Source organism: Lissotriton vulgaris, chromosome 3_1 (assembly GCF_964263255.1).
Source record: "Lissotriton vulgaris chromosome 3_1, aLisVul1.2, whole genome shotgun sequence".
NCBI lineage: Eukaryota > Metazoa > Chordata > Amphibia > Caudata > Salamandridae > Lissotriton > Lissotriton vulgaris.
Window position 1 is genome coordinate 1,867,081,404 of NC_141689.1, and position 13,829 is coordinate 1,867,095,232.

The window sequence follows — 13,829 nt, forward strand, 5'->3', positions numbered from 1 at the left end:
GAAAAGTAAGTGCTGGTCCCCTGTTATAAATGGGGTCACTAGTTGGCAGTGGTATGCACCCTGTCCAAGTAGGAAGCCTTTCTTCTAGTCAGGGTAAGAGACTTACACACCCAATATCAAGCTCCCCCCTGCTCACACCCTTGGTTGCTTGGCACAAGCAGTCAGCCTTATCTCAGAGGCAATGTGCATTTGTACGGAACATGCACAGTAACAGAGTGAAAACACTATAAATGGATGCTGTGTTTTTTGCACAAAGTACCTTGGATGCATCAAAATCCAAGACAAAAACAGTTGCAAAGGAGAGAAGGATCAGAAAACATAGAGATGCATTGATTCTTGAATTCCAGGGGAATTAAGGCATCAGTTCTGCTGCACGGAGGGGAAGTGTTGCGTCCATTCCCTACTGCGAGGGGAAACGATACGTCAAAATCCAAAAGCTGGCCGTTTTTGCAGGGCGATGCGTTGGAAATCCGGATGCGATGAGGTTCATGCAGCAGTGGTGAAACTAGTGCTACATTTATTCTCCCAGTCGTGAACAGCTGCTGCGTTGATCCTTTGGCCTCAACGTAACGATCTGATATTTTTTCGGTCAGACAGCAGGGCCTCCAAAAGAGTCGGAATGGGTGTCTTGTATGTCGGAGACATGGTGCTCGGGCTACAGCGATCTTGCAGCCGTCAAGCAAGAGCTGTGTCAGTTCTTAGGTCGCAGAGAGGCGATGCACGGGTTTTCGACCTCATGACAAACTTGCATTGGGAAAAACAGGTGCAGACGGTCACAGCATGGATTTTTCTCTTCTTTCAGCAGCAAAGCCACCTCCAAGGGCCCGAACCTGGAGTTGGCACCACTAGGCATGTCAGAACTCTCAGCAGAGAAGTTCAGGGACTACAAGTGAAGTCTTTGATGGCCCCAAGACTTACAACAGGAGGCAAGCACACACAAACCCTTGGCACACCTTGATAAAGAGGATCCAAAAAGCAAAATCCAGTCCCTGTATTCTCCAAGACAGAAACAGCAACTGCAGGCCAACTTAGCAAAGCAACACAATAAAGGGGCAGTACTACTCCTGACAGCTCTTTAGCTGTTCTTCTTGGCAGAATCTCCTCTTAATCTAGAAGTGTTCTCCAAGTCTGGGGATATAGGTCCAATACTTATACCCTGTTTGGTCTTTTAAGTAGGCATAAATCAAACAGTAGTCTTTGTAGTGTACAGATTCTGCTTTGCCCTGTCTTGGCTCCAGACACACTACAGGGGGGTGGGGTAGAGACACCATTGTTACGAGGCCAGGCACAGCCCTATTCAGGTGTCAGTGAGAGCACACCCACCACTCTAGCTAAGAAAAGCCCTTCAGCCTGGTGAATGGCAATCAGGATATGCAGGGCACACCTCAGCTCCCTTTGTATGGCTGTCTAGAGTGAATGCACACACAACCCAGCTGTCAGTCTAAACCAGACATGTATTCCACAGGCAGGTAGAGGCACCATATGGCAAAACAAGAAAATGCCCACTTTCTAAACTTGTATGATGACACAAGGCTGTTCCAATGACAACCTATTAGAGGGCTAGTCCTTGCAATAGTGATAAACAACATTTGCAGTACTTCACTTTCAGGACATGTAAAACACACCAGTACACGTCCTACCTTTCACATGCACTGTACCCTGCCCATGTAGCTAACTAGGACCTACATTAGGGGTGCCTTACATGCAGGACACTGTAGTGGCAGGCTTGAGACATGTTTGCAGGGCTACTCATGTGGGTGGCACACTGAGTGTTTCAAGCCCACTAGTAGCATTTGATTTACTCGCCCTGGACTCACACAGTGCACTTTACTAGGGACTTACCAGTAAATCACATTTGTCAATCATGTATAACCAATTACCAGTACAATTCAGAAAGAGTGCTTATGCACTTTATACCTGATCAATAGTGGTAAAGTGCCCAGAGAACTAGATTCAACACAAATAGGTCATAAAAAATAGGAGGAAGAAGGCAAAAAGTTTAGGCATAACACTGTAAAAAGGACCCGGTCTAACATCCCTGAACTGGCGGCCTCCACCGACAACCACCAGCTCAAATTAAGCACTGCCACAGGCTAGGTATTTTATTTGTATTATTTTGATAGATTGATGGCAGAAACAAGGGTTGTGTGTGAGAGTTGCAAGTTGTGCATTATCTGTTTTTGAATATATAGGATGGGATGGAGAAAGGTTGTTGTTAGACCTGGCATCCTTGGTGTGGTTTCCTCTGACTTTTTGCCTCTACCTCCTGTATTTTTTGACGCTGTGCTGGATTTCGTTTTTGCTGGTTTAGATGCTTTGGGCACTTTGCCACTGCTGATCAGTGTCAAAGTGCAAGTGCTCCCTAGGTAAATTATTATTGTGATTGGTTATCCATGATTGGCATATTTGTTTGACCAGTAAGTCCATAGTAGAGTGCACTAAGTCTGCCAGGGTTGGTGAATCAAATGCTACTAGTGGGCCAGCAGCACTGATTGTGCCACCCACATGAGTAGCCCTAAAATGGTGTCTTAGGCCTGCCACCGCAGTGCCTGTGTACAGTTGCTAACTGCCATGCTGACCTGACCAGTGTCCCCACTGGCCAGGCCTACCCCTTCCCTTTCTGTGCACATTGGTCACCCCTAAGGAAGGCCCAAGGTAGCCCCTTGGGCAGGGTGCAGTGTATGTGAAGGGTAGAGCATGTACTGATAGTCAAATAATGTCAATTTCGTTTTTCACTATTGAAAGGCTATCTTGCCGATAGTTTATATTGGGAAATGCTGTGTATAATGTTTACCCGCATATCTTCCCATAGGAGCAAGATAGAAAATAAAGTCTGGTATCCCTGAACTCAGAATTTAATAACACATCTTTTAGGAAAGGTGGTTTGTAAATCCTGTGTTTGAAAACAGCACTTTTAGAAAGTGGTTGTATTCTTGTCTGACCTTTCTGTGTGCCTTGGCCTGTTTGTGAATTGATTGTCTGATTTGTGAGTGACAGGGGCTAAGTTGGCTCCAAGGAGCTGAGTGAGTCAGCCCTAGGCTGAATTGTTGCATCTGCATCTTGAATGGTGGGAGGGGATAGCACCCGGGCCTGAATAGGGCTGTGCCGGCCTTCCACAATGCTGGCTCCACCTCCTGCTAGGCTGCTGATGACCCTGCCCCTCTCTCTCAAAGGAAAGAAGAAGCCAGGAAAACAAAGTGCTCCAGGACTGACCAGAACTGGTTTTGCCTAGGCCAAGGCCTGTCTGCTGTCAGAGAACAGAGAATTTTGGCATAAAAAGGGATTCCCAGACCTCGCAAAATTAGATCATCCTGGAATCAAGAAGGAACCTCTGCCAAGGAGAAAGCTGGAAGACTGAAGAGGAAAATTTTTCCTGCTGTGTGTTTTTGGGATGACCTGCAGTTGCTTTGCTGCCAAGGAGAGGGGAAGGACTTTGCTGTTGCTGTGTCCCCTTGCTTGAAGAGATCTCCAAGGGCCTGAGAAGAGCTGTGCTCCTGTTAAGAAGTCCCAGGAACAAAAGGACTTCACCCCCAACTTTCCCCCTGAACTCTGCTGAGTGAGTTCTGCCCTTCCTAGAGTGCTTGAGCCATTTCTGGGGCCTCTGGAAGTTGTTACCTGCTGTTTGGGGAGCTGGAAAAGAAGAAGAACAGAAAAACTACAATTTTGCACGCAGCGCTCGCTTATGGAGCGCATCGTCGACAGTGCGAGAAAATTTCTGTTGCGACGAAGATCGTTGCAGCACCTGTTGTCGCAGCAAGAACCTATTTAAACAACAAGGGGACCCCAATTAGTATCAGCGAGGGACCTCGGGGAGCTCAATTATAAAGAGACAACAGTGGTCCCTGGCAGGGAAGCACATGAAAGCAGAATAAATATAGACTCAGTCAGCTCTATATTGTAGAAGACATGCCCAGCCGGACAGTGGTCCTCTAAATTTATATTTAGATCAAGGTATATACAAAACAGTAAAACCTTCAGCAATTCACACACGGGGGGCACAAGCCTGTACCCAGCCACACAAATATACAGACAAGGACATACATAAAGGGCTTGCAAGGCAAAAGCAATCTCTGAAAATTTCAATTTTACACAGAGAATTTCTTATAGGTACCATCACACAGTATTGTATAAACAATCATTTCCACAGGTATATGGTACACAGTAGGTCGACGACGTTTCGGACCCCCTTATTAAATGATGGGGCCCATCATCAGGACAAACAAATAATTGCCTTTAAAGATTATAAGCCTCTTTTAGCCTATGGGCATATAGATTGCGTGCTTATATCAGATCGCGCAAGTAAGTAAATGAGACAGGACCGGGTTGGACCACGTTTCCAAATTGGTTTGGTCGGTTAGTCAGAAATTTTTGAATCCAAGGGCGAGGGGGAAATAGTTTCCGTTTCCGCAGTACCTTGTTTTCCGGAGAATGCCGGAGGGCGCAGGGGCGCTTTGGGGTCCTGGAACCAGGATAGCCGGGTCAGTCGGCACCACGCTATCCTGGTTCCAGGACCCCAAAGCGCCCCTGCGCCCTCCGGCATTCTCTGGAAAACAAGGTCCTGCGGAAACGGAAACTATTTTCCCCCTCGCCCTTGGATTCAAAAATTCCTGACTAACCGACCAAACCAATTTGGAAACGTGGTCCAACCCGGTCCTGTCTCATTTACTTACTTGCGCGATCTGATATAAGCACGCAATCTATATGCCCATAGGCTAAAAGAGGCTTATAATCTTTAAAGGCAATTATTTGTTTGTCCTGATGATGGACCCCATCATTTAATAAGGGGGTCCGAAACGTCGTCGACCTACTGTGTACCATATACCTGTGGAAATGATTGTTTATACAATACTGTGTGATGGTACCTATAAGAAATTCTCTGTGTAAAATTGAAATTTTCAGAGATTGCTTTTGCCTTGCAAGCCCTTTATGTATGTCCTTGTCTGTATATTTGTGTGGCTGGGTGCAGCAAGAACCAACGCATCGTTCGCTTGTGGAGTGCATCGCACCGTTGTGGGAAGATTCCGGTCGCTGCGAGTATCGTCGCAGAACCTGTCATCGCTGTGAGATATCGTCGCACCGCTTACTTGCAGATCGCATCCCGTCACTGAGAACATAGTCGCAGAGCCAACGCATCGATGGGCCACGAGAGGAGAAGATCAATGCTGCATCGTTGCATCGTACCTGTGCGAGATGCTTCCTATCGAACCTGCACACCGGAATCCATACTAGGTATAGCATCACTCCCCATACAGATCGGATTTGATGCAACCTGCCCGCTGCGTGCAGCGGGGTTGTCGCATCGCCTCCCCAGGGTCTCAGGAGTGACGCATCGTTTGATTTCCAATGCTGCAGCTTCCACTTGGAACTTTTGTCGCTTCTACAGGTACTTGGGCTAAGAGTGACGCAGTTGTGGATTTCACATATTCTTGAACTGTGTATGTTGGATTTTTGACATTTTGGTCATGTGTAGTTTAGATAAAAATACTTTATTTTTCTAAACTGGTGTAGAGTCCATTTATGGTGTTTTCACTGTGTTACTGTGAGTGTTGGTACAAATACTTTACACATTGCCTTTGATAAGCCTGTCTGCTCGTGCCAAGCTACTAAGGGGGTGAGCAGGGGTTATCCAAAGAGTGTATCCCCCTTACCCTGACTAGAAGCAAGGGTCCCTATTTGGAGATTGGTACCTACCTCTGCCAACTAGAGACCCCCTGATCTAACATTGGTGGGCAGCGGTGAGGATTTGAACTTGTATTTGTACTTGACCCACAGTAATTGGTGTACATCACTAGTCTAGTGCGGACCACTATGCAACCACATACCATGTTTTTATTTTTGATTCTATTTTTGAGTAACTCTTCAAAAGCATCATGTCTCAGAAGGCAGCAAGTGAAAGGGCAGTATTGTAGTTTCACATTGAGGATCAGTATTCATACAAGGTTGAGGAGCTTAAACACTTCTGCAAGAATCTTGGTTGCTCTGTGAAAAGCAGCTCTAGGAAGGATGAGCTGCAGAGAGCCTTGAAGGCTTGGTGGGAGGCCCAAGATGGAAATGGTGCAAGTGGAAGGGGTGGTTTTCGACCCCAAGATCTGCCTGTGAGCAACCCAGGCTCAAGGCCTGGCAGCAACCACTGTAGCTGGGGTTTCACTCCAGAAGAGTTAGAGGAGAATCAAAGAGTAAGAAACCATGAATTGGAAGTCATGAGGATAAAGATGAAGCAATTGGAAGTAGAGAAAGACAGAGAAAGGGCGGCTGAGGAGAGCAAGAATGCCCGTGCCCTGGAAGAAAAAAAATTGCTTTAGGCTCATGAGTAGAGCATGAGGGAGCTGGATAGCAAGGCCAAGCAGGCGGAGTCGGGTTCAAACAGTGGCAGCGCACACCCAGTGCAGGGGGGTAAAGAATATATCCCCAAGGATTTGGTACAGAATTATAATAGGAGTGAGGATATCTATGCCTGGTTTACCTCGTATGAGATTGCTGTGAGAATGAATGGTGTGCCTGAACAGCATTTGGGGCGGCCCTGTGGAAACATTTTGAGGCTTCTGGGAGGAGTGCTCTAGAGCCCTTACCTACCTTAATATGAAGGAGGCCCTATGTCTCAGGTATGGACTTACTCCAGAGCAGTATAGACAACAGTTTAGGAACTCCAAGAATAAAGACTCTGAGATTTAGATGGAGCATGTGAATCTGTACACGTGTGCACTGGAAGGTTGGATAAAGGGCAGCAGAGTAACTGATTATAAGGAGTTGTTGCATTTAATTAGTTGGAAGCACTTGAGTAGTCTATGTGTTCCAAAGCTGCGCCAGCATCTTTTAGACAGCAAGCTGACTCACTCTATTGAGCTTGCTAAGGAGACGGACCTCTGGACCAGCACCAGGGTCCACAGAGGAATTGTGGGTACCACAGCCAAGAGTGGGCAGGGTCCCGAGCAGAAGAGTGGGGGGGACAAGGGTAACTAAAAGGAGTTCTCTCAAGAGCCCCAAAACAGTTCCCAAGGAAAGGAGTCCCAGCCCCCAAACCTAAACCAACCTGGCCCCCTAGGGGCAGGCGGGACAACAAGGGTCCCCCTACCTGCTATCACTGCAATGAGGTGAGACATGTTGTCACTAGGTGCCCCAAAAGACTCCCAGCACCCACTGGTGCCCCAAAAGACTCCCAGCACCCACTGGTGCTCCAATTCTGGGTTTAGTGAGTGTAGCTTTGGGGAGGATTTATTTTCCAGTGAAGGAGAGGGACCAGCAGTAATGACCCGTTTAGGAGACAGAGAGATGGTCTAGGAAACCTATCTGCCCGACAATACTACCAAATACTGGCAGTGGATGACCATCAATGGGAAGAGCGTGGAGGCTCTGAGAGACACAGGAGCCAGCGTGACATCTGTAAGGTGTCAGTGGGTGTCTGAAGAGCAGGTCATTCCCAATGTATTTCACCCAGTAGTGTCAGCGGAAAACTCAGTGCGCTTCTGCAAAGTGGCGCCGGTTCCCTTTGAGTGGAGGGGGGTCTCAGGTCTCAGGTCTTGAAGGGTGTTGTGAGTCCATCCATGCCGGTCGAATGTCTGCTAGGCAATGACCTGGAGAGTTCCCCATGGAAGGAGGTGGACCGCCAGGCTCATCTGGAGATGTTGGGTCTGCCTGAGTGGGTCTGTGTGACCACCCGGTCAATGGCAGCCAGTAGGGGTGATTCAGCAGACCTGGAGCCTGAAACAGTAGCCCAGGTGCCTGCCAGGAAGAGAAGGGGCAGGGGGCATGGGAAACGAGCCCGCTCCATTCCCACGGCCCAGGAAGGAGCAAAACCTGAGGGGGATGCCCTGGAGCCTACTCGGGAACAGGTGGCCAAACTGGGGGACCTACCTGAGCTGACCCATTGGCAGCAAGAAGGGGGCCCCTCCAGGGAGGAGTTCTGCAAGGCACAGATGGAATGCACTTCCCTCATTGGTTTGCGGCAGCAGGCTGCTGACCAGGCAGCAGGTGGTGAGTCCAAGGATCATCTCATTTACTGGGAAGATGGGTTACTTTATAGTGCGCCTATGGTCGCTGAGCCCGGTGCAGCCCGTTTGCTGGTGGTACCCGAGGGCTTCAGGGCCTTCCTAATGGGTCTGGCTCATGATGTGCCTCTCGCAGGACATCTGGGGCAAGACAATATCTTCCAGAGGCTTGTCACCCACTTCTTCTGGCCCCAGATGAAGAAGCACGTTGATACCTTTTGTAGGAATTGTCAGACTTGTCAGGCAAGTGGCAAGAGTAGCAGGAAGTGCAAGGCACCCATCCAACCCTTTCCTGTGGTGAGCACTCCTTTCGAGCAGGTAGGCATTGACATTGTGGGGCCACTGGACCCCAAGACAGCCTTAGGCAACAGGTTCATCCTGGTCTTGGTGGACCACGCCACCCGGTACCCGGCAGCTGTCCCTCTCTGGACAATCACTGCCCCCGTGGTGGGCTGTGCATTGATGGGGATCTTTATCCATGTATGGTTCCCAAGAGAGATGGTCTCCGATCGGGGTACCAACTTCATCTCTTGGTACATAAAGTCTTTGTGGGAGGAGTGTGGGGTAACTTATAAATTCACCACTCCTTACCATCCTCAAGGAAACAGGTTGGTTGAGAGATTTAACCGAACTCTGAAAGGCCTTGTAGATCCCATGAGACCGAAGTGGGACGTCTTTTTACCATGCCTGTTGTACGCCTACAGGGAGGTGCCACAGAAGTCCTTAGGGTTCAGTCCCTTTAAATTCCTGTATAGCCACCCTGTGAGAGGGCCTCTCAGTCTAGTGATGGAGGGTTGGGAGAAATCACCTGGTAAGACCCCCCAGGATGTGTTCAGCTACATGCTTGCCTTCCGCAACCAGACACAAAACTTCAGGAAACTCGCTCAGGAGAACCTGGAAGCTAGCCAGGAAGAAATGAAAGGATGCTACAACCAGAATGCCACTCTGGTCGAATTTCAACCTAGACAGAAGGTGTGGGTGATGGCGCCAGTGGAGCCTTGTGCGCTCTAAGACAAGTGGACTGGGCCTTACTAGGTGTTGGAGCGCAAGAGCGATGTAACATACCTGGTTAACTTGCAGACTCCCAGGCAACCCTTAAGGGTCCTGCACGTGAACCTCCTCAAACCCCACTTTGAGAGGTTTGATGTGACAATGCTACCGGCTACAGATGCTGGGATGAAAGAGGATAGTGACCATATTTCTGACCTCCTGTCAACCAAGGAGCAAGATGGGACAGTGGATGGAGTGGTCCTCTAGCCCACCCTGACCACAGAACAGCAGAGGGTCTGTCGCCAGGTGTTGGGCCAGTTTGCCTCCTTGTTCTCCCTGACCCCAGGAGTCACCAATTGGTGCGTCCATGATGTAGACACTGGAGATAGTCTACCTGTGAAACAGAAATTCTACAGGGTAGCTGACAAGGTCAGGGCCAGCATCAAGGAAGAGGTTTCCAAGATGTTGAAGCTAGAGATAATTGAGCCCTTCAGCAGCCCCTGGGCTAGCCCAGTGGTCTTAGTATTAAAGGTTGCTGTGCCCGGTGCCACTCCAGAACTCCAGTTTTGTGTGGACTGCTGTGGGCTCAATGGGTCACCAAACTGACGCACACCTCATCCCCAGAGCTGATGAGCTTGTGGATCGGTTGGGCGCTGCCCAGTACCTCAATACGTTTGACTTAACATCTGGATACTGGCAGATTGCCTCACTGAGGGTGCAAAGGAGAGGTCTGCATTTTCAACACCAGAGAGGCACTTCCAGTTCAGTGTCATGCTCTTTGGGTTGAAGAACGCCCCTGCCATGTTCCAGAGAGTGGTCAACCAGGTACTGTGCGGGCTGGAGGGATTCAGTGCTGCTTACCTGGAAGATATTGCTGTGTTCAGCTCCACGTCAGAGGAACACCTGCAACACATCTGTGAAGTGTTGAAGGCTCTGCAAAGAGAAGGCCTCACTGTCAAGGCCAGCAAGTGCCAGATAGGGCAGGGATCTGTGGTGTACTTGGGACACCAGGTAGGGAGCGGCCTGGTGGCGCCCCTACAGATGAAGATTGATACCCTTTTCTGGCCTGGGAGCCCCCCAAGACCCAGACAGAGGTGAGAGCCTTCCTAGGTCTCACCGGGTATTACCGAAGATTCGTCAAGTGATATGGCAACACTGTAGCCCCCTTGACAGAGCTGACTTCAAGGAAGCAGCCCAGGAAAGTGAATTGGACCGATGCCTGTCAAACTGCTTTTGATACCCTGAAGACTGCCATGTGCACAGCACCTGTGCTCAAGGCGCCTGATTTCTCCAGTGAATTTGTAGTGCAGACAGATGCTTCAGAGCATGGTGTGGGAGTGGTACTCTCACAACTGGACGTCAAGGGCTTAGACTAACCTGTAGCTTTTATTAGTAGGGGGTTACTTCCCAGAGAACAGAGGTGGAGTGCGATTGAACGGGAAGCTTTTGCTGTGGTCTGGGCTCTGAGGAAGCTGAGGCACTACTTGTTTGGGACTCACTTCCGGGTTCAGACAGACCACAGGCCCCTCAGATGGTTAATGCAAATGAGGGGTAGGAACCCAAAACTGTTGAGGTGGTCCATCTCCCTACAGGGAATGAACTTTAAGGTGGAACATCGCCCTGGTACAGAACACGCCAACGCTGATGGTATGTCCAGGTTTTTCCGCCTTAGTGATGAGCACTCCCAAGAGGGTGGGTAGTTCTCCCACTTTCAGCTGGAGGGGACACGTGTTGGACCTGGCATCCTTGGTGTGGGTTCCCCTGACTTTTTGCCTCTACCTCCTGTACTTTTTGACGCAGTGCTGGATTTCGTTTTTGCTGGTTTAGATGCTTTGGGCACTTTGCCACTGCTGATCAGTGTCAAAGTGCAAGTTCTCTATGGGTAAATTATTATTGTGATTGGTTATCCATGATTGGCATATTTGTTTGACCAGTAAGTCACTAGTAGAGTGCATAAGTGTGCCAGGGTTGGTGATTCAAATGCTACTAGTGTGCCTGCAGCACTGATTGTGCCACCCACATGAGTAGCTCTAAAATGGTGTCTCAGGTCTGCCACATCAGTGCCTGTGTGCAGTGGCTAACTGCCATGCTGACCTGACCAGTGTCCCCACTGGCCAGGCCTAACCCTTCCCTTTCTGTGCACATTGGACACTCCTGTGGAAGGCCCAAGGTAACCCCTGGGCAGGGTGCAGTGTATGTGAAAGGTAGAGCATGTACTAATGTAGGTGACATGCTCTGATAGTGAAATACTGCCAATTTCGTTTTTCACTATTGAAAGGCTATCTTCCCCCTAGGCTATAATGGGGAATGCGGTGTATAATATTTACCTGCATATCTTCCCATAGGAGCAAGATAGAAAATTAAAGTTCGGTATCTCTGAACTCAGAATTTTTTAACACATCTTTTAGGAAAGGTGGTTTTTAAATCCTGTGTTTGAAAATAGCACTTTTAGAAAGTGCCTGTTTTCTTGTCTGACTTTTCCGTGTGCCTTGGCCTGTTTGTGAATTGACTGTCTGGTTTGTGAGTGACAGGGGCTGGGTTGGCTCTAAGGAGCTGAGTGAGTCAGCCCTAGGCTGAATAGCTCCCTCTGCATCTTGAGTGGTGGGAGGGGATAGCATCTGGGCCTGAATAGAGCTGTACCTGCCTTCCACAATGCTGGCTCTACCTCCTGCTGGGCGGCTAACGACCCTGCCCCTCTCTCTCAAAGGAAAGAAGAAGCCAGGAAAACAAAGTGCTCCAGGACTGACCAGAACTGGTTTTGACTAGGCCAAGGCCTTTCTACTGTCAGAGAACAAAGAGAATGTTGGCATACAACGGGATGCCCAGACCTCAGAAAATTAGATCCTCCTGGAATCAAGAAGGAACTTATGCCAAGGAGAAAGCTGGAAGACTGAAGAGGAAGGACTGACCTGCAGTTGCTTTGCTGCTAAGGAGAAGGGAAGGACTTTGCTGTTACTGAGTCCCCTTGCTTGAAGAGATCTCCAAGGGCCTGAGAAGAGCTGGGCTCCTGTTAAGAAGTCCCAGGAACAAAAGGACTTCACCCCCAACTTTTCCCGTGAACTCTGCTGAGTGAGTTCTGCCCTTCCTAAAGTGCTTGAGCCATTTGTGGGGACTCTGGAAGTTGTTGCCTTCTGTTTGGGGAGCTGGAAAAGAAGAAGAACAGAAGATCTACAATTGCACACATCGCTCGCTTGTGGAGCGCATCGTCGACAGTGCGAGAAAATTTCCGTCGCTGCGAAAATCATTGCAGCGCCTGTTGCCGCTGCAAGAACCGACCCATAGTTTGCTTGCGGAGCGCATTGCCCTGGTGCGGGAAGATACCGGTTGCTGCGAGTATCGTCGCAGCCCCTGTCGTCGCTGTAAGAAACCGTTGCACCACTTGCTTTTGGATCGCATCCTGTCGCTGCGAACATCATCACAGAGCCAAAGCATCGCAGGGCCACGAGAGGAGAAGATCAACGCTGCTCCGTGCATCGTCGCTGCACCAAAGGTTGTCGCCGTCCCAAAGATTGTCGCATCGTACCTGTGTGAGACGCTTCCTATCAAAAACCTGCACGCCGGAATCCGTATCGCTCACCATACAGAACGGATTTGACGCAACCGGCCTGCTGCGTGCAGCGGGGTTGTCGCATAGCCTCCCCAGGGACTCAGGAGTGACGCATCACTTGTTTTCCAATGCTGCAGCTTTCACTTGGAACTTTTGTCGCATCTACAAGCACTTTGGGCTAAGAGTGACGCAACTGTGGATTATTTTGACACAAACCCTAGAACTCTTTTAAAATCATATTCTTGAACTGTGCATATTGGCTTTTTGTTGTTTTAGTATTGTGTAGTTTAGATAAAGATACTTTATTTTTATAAACTGGTGTGGAGTCCATTTGTGGTGTTTTCACTGTGTTACTGTGAGTGTTGGTACAAATACTTTACACATTGCTTTGATAAGCCTACCTGCTCGTGCCAAGCTACCAAGGGGGTGAGCAGGGGTTATCCAAAGAGTGTAACCCCCTTACCCTGACTAGAAACAAGGGTCCCTATTTGGACATCGGTACCTACCTCTGCCAACTAGAGACCCCCAGATCTAACAGTTGTTTTTGATGGATGGTTGGGGAAACTGTGGTAAGACATCAGGCTTTCCTTTGTGTGCTGAGGGTGGGATGGTAAAGCCAAGGGTTATAAGGCAGGGTGCCATGACACCTGTTATAATTTCTTCATATTTGGGTGGTGGAAATTGCCAGTGGATGGTAGGACACCAGGTATACATTTCAGTACAGTGAGGTCATGTTGTTTGTGGCTCTCATATGAATTTCCTGCCTATTCACTGCTGACCTGTGATGAACAGAGCACAGGAAGAGAATGTGAGAGGCTATATGCAACATAAAATTAGACATGTGTAGCCCTTAATAACATGCGGTTGTCCACCTTGAGGTACCAACTGATCTTGTCGTCAAGATCGCTCTTTTGTCCACTTGATGTAATTTGGAACTCCTCAGTGGAAAACATATAGAATTATAGATTGATAACACTAAATAATTGGGTTGGTTTTCTCTGAAGGATTCAGAATAACTTCAAAAGACTGAGGGGCATATTCTCAAGGAGCTATCTCCGAGTTAACGTCACTTTATCGCAGTCAAATTCATGATAAAATTGACGCCCCATTCACAAGCTGCTGCTAACAGCCTATAGCACCAGTTTACCTGTGATAGCAGCCATAAAAAACGTCTCCATCGATGGGCCCGGCAACTATTGCTAATGAGAGACAGAGTAGGCGTTCCTGTGCCAAAAGCAGCTACACCAATCCACAACATTTTCAACGACCAGCCTGATCGGCGATAAGAACCAAAAACATGCGATAAG